Source organism: Electrona antarctica (assembly GCF_951216825.1).
Source record: "Electrona antarctica genome assembly, chromosome: 17".
Taxonomy (NCBI): Eukaryota; Metazoa; Chordata; class Actinopteri; order Myctophiformes; family Myctophidae; genus Electrona; species Electrona antarctica.
In genome coordinates, this window is record NC_136798.1 from 28,631,360 (window position 1) to 28,640,155 (window position 8,796).

Sequence of the window (8,796 nt, forward strand, 5' to 3'; positions counted from 1 at the left end):
ACACACACACAGAGAACAAACATATACAGCACAGAGCAGGTCTCCCCCTGGAGACATATTCAGTTTGCTCCGCCTCATTTTCACAACACAAACAAGTCTAATTTGATAAGGTATGCATGAGAAGGGCGGAACAAGTGAGCGAGAGAGAGGGAGGGAGGGATAGGGGGGAGGGGGGAGATAGAGAGAGAGACGGAGCGAAAAGGGAAGGGAGACAGAGAGAGAGCAGGGCAGGGCCCCCTCCAGGAAGGGACCACACAGACATTGCAACACAACTTGGGTGTTTTGCGATGAATAACCGAAGTATCCCTTAAAACATGTGTTAATGCGAGCTTTAGCCAGTAAGCAAATTCCACTGCAAAACAGCAGGTCACATCCCTTACTAGAACGATAATGACTGCCGGGAGCCCCAAGAACGCTACTGTTGCAGAGTCAGATATCTAGACGCACAGCTCGAGCACTTGATGTGGTGCGTTTGGCAGCCATTTTCTCTGAGAATCCGTGGAGCACACATGTCAGTCAAGGCCTCTCTGATGCTTAGAAGGCATGAGGACCACACATAATGCTTTGGAATTAAAAGAAAGGGAAAAATGCAAAGCACTCAAGAACGTGTCCGTTTATGTTTCTCAGGCATGCGCTTTCTCGTGACGACAGCTGTGAATCGTAGGCATGCTGCAAAACAACAATAACACTATAAAACTTAATTTTTTAAACATCTTAGGAGTATATATATATATATATATTACACTGCGTCCCCCAGGGCTAATAAATAAATAAATCCCCTCACCGAAAATAGATCTGCTATTTTAAGTATTAGGGACGATATGGAGTTATGTGGTTTAAAGACATCTAGGGGAGCTGCTCCATAGAAATGTCTGTGTGTTACCAAATGAAAACCAAGAAACTGTGTGTTTTGTGTTGAAATATCCTATGGCATTCATCTGCAATGAAATATGATATTGGTTAGAGCGACACAAATTGGTAGTCCACAAATGGGTTATAAAGATCACCACATAAACACATGCACGCACATGCAAATCCATTCACAAAAACAATAAACTGACTCTTTAACAAGTGTAAACCCTCAAGTGTCTGTAAAGCAGTTCTTGGCATTGAGAGCATTACGCACACTTGCGCACGTGCGTGCGTGTGCGTGCGTGTGTGCGTGTGTGTGTGTGTGTGTCTCTTTCTCTCTCTCTCTCTCTCGCTCTCTCTGTGGAGTACTCCAGGACTGGACTCTGACTCAAGAGTCAACCATGTCCAAATAGCAGCTGTGCACCTCCACTTCCTGGTTCATAAACACAATCCACAGGGATCCACTATGTAAAGATGGAGTCATTGTATAAGTTCAACCAGACTTGCTGAACTTTTTCTGCTGCATCTGTGCTTCACATCCTACAGTTTCCAGCCAATATTTAAGTTACAAAGAATGGTCTGGCAATGTTGTTGATTGCACATGTTTTGTTGTATCCAAATAAGAATATGAATGACCTGTGGTGTTGTTCATGCTTTATTCATTGGTTGATTTATTGCCTTGCAGATAGACTGACAGGTGTATTAAACAACCCATTAAAACCGGGAAAGCCCCGGAAAGCTGGCGTACTCGTCTGGGCACCTAGGTTGCTATTGCCGCCTAACTTTCTTTTATTTATTTTTAATCTTGAAAATGTGAGAACTACTGATTTAGAGGGCATTTGTAGAATTGACCTTAGGTCTCAATGGGTTAATAAAATACATATGCACAAACATACAGTATAATTGTACATATCTGTCAAAAGGATAAAACACAATAAAGCTTGAGAGATGTTTTTTCCATGCAGGATGCAACAACACCTCTACACTACCTACACTACCGGTATGTAATACAGCGATTATCGTAGAGGGTCTGTAAGTCTGCACAGTGCAAGTAGCTAATAGATTAATCCATTAAACGCAGGTCATTGCTGCACACACTAAATGTTTTCTGTTTTATATGCACTGAATGCGACTTTATATGATGCGCAAGCTACTAAACTAGCTCAATAACCGCCAGCACTTTGGATTCCCTTTCCAATCTGCTGTTTATATTTTTAACAGCATTCAGACCAGATGCATTTGTTTAATATTGGTTATGCAGTAAAAAAATAAATAATATATGACCACATAACAGGTTGCTAATGAGCACAAGCTCCATTTCTAGTGGCCTGAAGCCAGCCAGTTCACAAGGTGAGGTGGCCCCCCCCAACTTGAAGACAATCAGGGGAGGCTCAGGAGAGCAACAAAAAAAAGTGTTTAACTAAAAGGTTCAACTAAATGGCTCTGACGCAACCATCGTGGTGATTTAGGGCTTTAATCTCTTGCAGGCAACATTTAAGAAGTCAAACCAAAACAGGGCAATCAAAGAATGTGCCTGTAGCCGTTTTCAAGCGTGATAGCTTCTTGGCAGCCCCTCCGTTGCGGCGGCGGTGAATGCGGCGAACGAGAGGCATCGCTCTCTCTCCTTCCAGAAGCGACCTCATGCAGCATCCACGGCTGACAGATCCAGCGTCCTGGCACGATACTACAAGTCGGATTGCACACGGTGTGAGCGATAACGTGCACCGTGTCATCGCCACCACCACCACGGAAGACAGGAGAAGAATGAAAACCCCCCTTCATGGAGTGAGGGAAAGTGTGTGTGTGTGTGTGTGTGGGATGGGGGGGGTGGCTAGAAAGAGAGAGCGCGAGAGAGAGAAGAAAACAAAAGGCCTTGGTCTAAGCAGCAGGATCTAAGATTTCTCCCAGCAGTGCTGTTCCATCTACGACTCACACACTGGCAGCGGCCCAGTCAAACATGCCTTTGTGCTGACGTGGGTGAACTATGGGAACATGTTTTTTTTTTCTCTCTTTTCTTTCGAGGCAAACTGACATGAGATGTTGAAGCTGCGCACTGGTAATTAAAATGCACCTCAGTGATGCAAACAATAATAACATTGGGGGGAAAGTAATAGTATGGAGCTGACGCTACTCCAGATTGAGAAGTTATTAGGCTACAACCACGAATAAGCTTTGATTCATGGGTCGCCAAAACAAGAAACAGCAAAGGGTACAGTGCTCTAACAAACACCCCAAAACATTACTCCTGTGCCTCTGACTGTGCTTCGATTTTTATGTTGTTTGATGTGTTAAGCTTTCTTGTACTTCATTTGTCTTGTAAAGCACTTTGCGCTGCACTCATGTCATGAAAGGTGCTCTATTAAAATAAAATCACACCCGTGTGAAGTGAGTGGTGCAACTCTGTGTGGGGGTCCCCGGGGGGTCCGTGGAAGTTCCAGACCCACATGAACGCGGCCAGGTTGCCGGCCTGGTTCCGGCGAGCTGCCCCGCGTCCGAAACGGTCGAGAAATGACAGTTACCATGTGGGGGTCCCCGGGGGGTCCCCGGAGCATCCAGACCACCAGGAACGTGCCCACGGGGCTGGCCCGGTTCCGGCGAGCCGACCCACGTCCGAAATGGTCCAGAAATGACATTTACCGTGTGGGGGTCCCCGGGGGGGTCCCGGAACATCCAACCCCCCAGGAACGTGCCCAGGGGGTCGGCCCGGTTCCGGCGAGCCACCCCGCTTCTGAAATGATTGAGAAATGACAGTTACCGTGTGGGGGTCCCCAGGGGTCCCCTCTACTGTACTGTACTGTCACTGAACACCTCAAATCATCATATATACAGTTAATGTGTGTGTGTGTGTGTGTGTGTGTGTGTGTGTGTGTGTGTGTGTGTGTGTGTGTGTGTGTGTGTGTGTGTGTGTGTGTGTGTGTGTGTGTGTGTGTGTGTGTGTGTGTGTGTGTGTGTTAGGCTGCACAACAGTGACAGTTTGTTGTGAAAACCAACCAAACACTATTTCGTTCTCGGACAGACCCAGCCAGGCAGGGACAAACCCAGCCAGCCAGTCAGCCAGCCAGAGACACATAGCTGTCTATTTTTGAGTGGTTGCACCACTCAAAAATAAATAAAGTTAATTATGGGAAACAGACGTGTATAGGCAGAGTGTCATCAGGTATAGAAAAATCACACCCGTGTGAAGTGAGTGGAGCAACTCCGTGTGGGGTCCCCGGAACATTCAGACCTCCAGGAACGTGCCCAGGGGGCCGGCCCGTTTCCGGCGAGCCACCCCAGGTCTGAAATGGTTGAGAAATGACAGTTACCGTGTGGGGGTCCCCAGGGGGTCTCTCTACTGTACTGTACTGTAACACCCAAAATATCATATATACAGTTAATATGTGTGTGTGTGTGCGCGCGCAGTGTTAGGCTGCACAACAGTGACACTTGGTTGTGAAAACCAACCAAACGCTATTTGGTGCTCGGACAGACCCAGCCAGGGACCCAGGGACACATACAGCGGTCTATAGGAGTGGTTGCACCAAAAAAGGTTGGAATATGCAGCCTCTCATTTACTTCATAGGCCGTTCGTCTATCCCATTGTTTCTCAAACATTGGGTCAGGACCCATTTGTGGGCCGCGGACCAATACCCGCGAGAAAATACCCTTATATAAAAAAAACATATTGTTTCGAAAGATTTTGAAAAAAAATTAAATAGAAAAGATAATCATAAATGAAAACATATTACAAAATAATGTCATAAATAAATACAGAAAGAAAATCAATGGAAATAGCACATGTACAAGCTCACAACCTGGCGTGAAGCGACACCTTGTGAGCTTGTACATGTGCTATTTTCACTAGTTTGGGTTCTGGGGAGATATCAAATGTCCCACTTGGGTCTTGAGCTAAAAGGTTTGGGAACCACTGATCCACTCGTAACACTACAGTGCAGAAAACACACAGTCAAATCCTGTGTCTTCATTCCACTCTGAAACTCTCTCTGAGTTAATAACGCTGTGTAGGTGCCTCTTTACTGTATGCCTTCCGGGATGAATAATATGATATCAATAATATGATATCAGCTTTCAACAGATATTCAACTCGCAACACAGCAAGCGGTGCTGGCAATTCTATGACTTCCTGATCTTCTCCAGAGAATTGGAAAACTATAACAACTAACTTCATGACTCATCAGCTATATTATGCTATAGGCTACTGTATACTGCAAGTGCTTCTCTTACTTTAAGGACAATTAGCTCAACCCATTTTGGACTGAGGCCGATTCTAAAAACGCTTCTAAATCCTGACCTAAGTTTACTGAAAAACTTCAAATATTTATATAGCAGCATCAAATATTTAAATGTTTTGAATACTGTACAGAACCACTAGAGGGGTTCCCGTCCAGAAGGGTTATAACACCAAAAGGGGTTCCTGCCCAGAATGGGTTTGACTCTGGTTTTAATTATGTTAAATGGCAGCTTTGCAAACATCACCAATATACTGTAGAGGGGAAAGTAAAATATTTTCAGCATGACACCTACGGTCCATTTGGCTACATTTGTACACCGTCCACTAGGCCTAAATAAATATTGTATTGTGCACTTTGTTCAAAACTATGTAAGATCATCTTGCGGACAACTTTCAGTGCCTGAACCCATTGCTTGGGAGAGAAAAAAAATAGTTTTTCAAGCTTATTGATGCAGACATAGTGGAATGGAAAGACTGCGTAGATTTGGCTCGCTGCGTAGTGTTATTCAGCATGGAAAGGGGGGAAGGGGGGGGGGGGGGGGGGGCAGGCCATGTGACATGAAGGGTGTCTTGTTGCCGTGTGGGATTTCAGCTGTGGCATGGGAACCCTATTATGTGGATCCCCAAAACAGACTTGGATCTCCCCCCACACACACACAGCCAAAACATGAGTCATGATGGAGGTCTTGTAATTAAATAATTGCCAGGATTGTCTAGGCCCCTGACCATCATGCATATCACTTAGTTTGTTCAGTTGGAAACCATAATATTACAGTTACCAATGCCATCATGTGAAAATATAGCAGGCTACTTATTATGTTTTAACCAGTACATTGTGCAAAACATTACACTGCAAGACAAAGAAACATTTCATTTGTATCCCTGACTTTATTCTGGACGTACACACCTGTCACTGCTGTGGGCTAATGAAAATCTCCTGTGTTAATTTATCCACCTGTAACTCTGAGAGTGTATACACGAACTGTCAGAGTTTGATTAGACTGAGGATGTTTTACTGTAAATAAGCACAGCCAAGGGAAGTAGAGAGAGGCAGAGTAGAGGGCTACTGACTGTACAGAACAAAAGGAGTGGGCTATACAGTATGTGCACGAGTGCCAACGCTGTGTGCACGTGTTGCAGAGCCATGTTACTGTGTCAGTGTGTTGCACAAACACAGTCAGAGAACCGGTTTATTTTCTAACTGCTTGTTTTCCTCTCATATTCTTTCGCAATGACACTTGAAAGGATTTGCAATTGCACCTTTAACCCTCATATTTTATCCGATACATTAAAGAAGGCAGGCAGGCAGCCATGCATGCATAAATCAAACCAGTGAATCATATAATGATATCATCATTACACTTCGCCACAATCATCTGTCAGAATTATAAATTATTCCCGGGAGGGGTATGTAGGGTGAAGAAGGTGAAGGATGCGATTCTCTCGCTACCATAGCGATCCACTAAGCGGCAAACAAAGGGAATGCTTGTGACGAACGTGTCACAGCTCGACTACAAAATGCTGTATCACCGCATTAAATGGCAGCATCACTCTGACTGCAGCTCCGGACCGAAAGCCTTCTGTTCTGATTCCAGTTCCAGGCATGAGGCATTTCATCAGAGTCCCAACCCAACCCACGTGGAAAACGAACAAATTGACATGTTCGCCCGGATCATATTGGCTCTGCTGGGCTGGCTACTGCAGCACTTTGACACAGTGCTGCTTACATTAGAGGCTATAGTATAGCCTAATAAGCCTATTCCACGAAAGAACGCCGGAGCAAAGCCAACGTGGACGCTGCTGAGAGCTGCCTTCACTGTAGGCTACAAACTACTCTGTATACTAATCCATCCACGCCTCTACAACAACGCCACATTCCCAATCTCTCTCTGAGACTCCGATACGTTTAATTAGGCAGGTTTATGCATAGTAATAAAACGCATCAATCAATGCAGACTGCTGCATAATAACAGTGACAGGGACTGACTAAGCCACCGCTGCAGCATCCATTAAGAATGACAATGCAAGCTGTTTGTCTCGTTCGTTCGGTCGTTCCAAGCGTAGCATGCGAGGCACGCTGACTGTAAATAATCAGCTGTGCAAATGTAGGCCTACTTGCGCATTAAAATATAGGTATTCGTCGTGACTGGTCCCGTGTTATTAGGCTATCATATTAAAACAGGGGTGGGATTTTAACAAAATATGCGTTTTGGTTCTTTAAAATGAATGATGGCATCCTCGAGAGCTAGAGAGACGATTCCATTGGCTGGGTGACCAAATAAGGCTCTCCCTTACACAGCAAATATTTCGCTGATTTTATAATTGTGATTAATCAGTGCGCGATTAATGAGTAGCCTAGTAATATATAGTCTCATGTTTTAGTTCGACTATCCAGCGGCAATGTATAAACCTACTTTTTATTTAGGCTACTCATTATAATAAAAAAGGTGAATAAACGCCCATTTACCTGGCAATAATGTATTATTAATTATTATTATTAATTATTATTATCAGGCTATAGAAAAAAATAGCACAGTGTAGGCTATTATTGTATTGATTTATTTAAATATCCCGCATAAGTCTTGGTGATTTGCGAAGCAGGTTCGAATCGATTTGGTGAGAGAGATTGCAGTAGTCATGCACAAAGGGCTCAGACTCAAACAGATCGACCAGTGGCGCTGCAAAGTGACAGCTTCTTTTCTCCGTGCATTTCTTCCTCCCGGAGCAAACAGACATGCTGCCTGACCCCTTCATCACTGGATTCACTACACTGCCGCCTCCTCCTCCTCCTCTAGCATCGGGATCATCGCGATGCATTCACATTTCACTCATAAAACACTTTGCAACACACACACACACACACACACACACACACACACACGCTCGCATCACATCGCAGCCTCGTACAACTGACTCAAAGCATAACAGGATGTGGCATTGTGGCGTTTCTGTTTCACTCTTTAAACCAGAGTTAACACGCCAAAACAATACACCCTTCACTATTACACACCGCCGAAGCATTCAAAATGTATGCATGTGGTTTTCTATGAGTTGATTTTCTTCGATTCTCTATATCTTTGCGGTGGACTATAGTGAGATAACCCAGTGCACACTTATGCAAGTTTATAAATAAAGGTTATTGAAAAATAATCTAATGACAATTATAGGCTATATGTTGGGAATTGACAAACACATGGCGCGCACCAATTAACACGCTCAGTTATTCAACATTGATTTTTCTTTAAAGCACCAAACATAACGCAATAAACGCATGCATTTTACCTTTTACTTTCTATAATTGCTGGTATTCCGCAGCCCTTTTGTCCGTTTCCCAAATAAGTTTTTCACATGATGACTCCGCTTGTCGCTTCCTAAAGCCCCCCGGCTTTGCAGGGAGAACTCTTTTTTCCACCTTCTTTTCCTTTCCAGTTTCCACAAACACTCTTTATCTCTTCTTCGCCAAGAATAGCGTCTGCGATTAGAAGTCTAAATGTCACTGTGTGTATGTCAGTACGTGTATATGTGCGTGCGTGCGTGTGTGTGAGAGTGTGTGTATGTGTGTGTGATGATCCAGTGCAGCGTGTCCGCTCCGTCTCCGCTGTTTGTTACACTCGACTGGAACGCCTACTCTCAATCGCTACATTGTTGACATTCGGCCGCTGACGTCATGCTATCCCTCATTCACAACATTGCGCGGTGCGGGATTGCGTTGG

At 44.5% G+C, this 8,796-nt stretch overlaps 1 protein-coding gene across 2 annotated transcripts in view; it reads right to left on the reverse strand.

Annotated features, from left to right (window-relative positions):
• Positions 1–8,568, reverse strand: part of bach2b (BTB and CNC homology 1, basic leucine zipper transcription factor 2b) — a 123,574-nt gene extending 115,006 nt beyond the window's left edge. For both annotated transcript variants that reach the window (XM_079526003.1, XM_079526001.1), the window contains exon 1: positions 8,366–8,568. The gene's annotated coding sequence lies outside the window, so the exon portion shown is untranslated. The remainder of the gene's footprint in view (positions 1–8,365) is intronic.
• Positions 8,569–8,796: the final 228 nt, after the last annotated feature.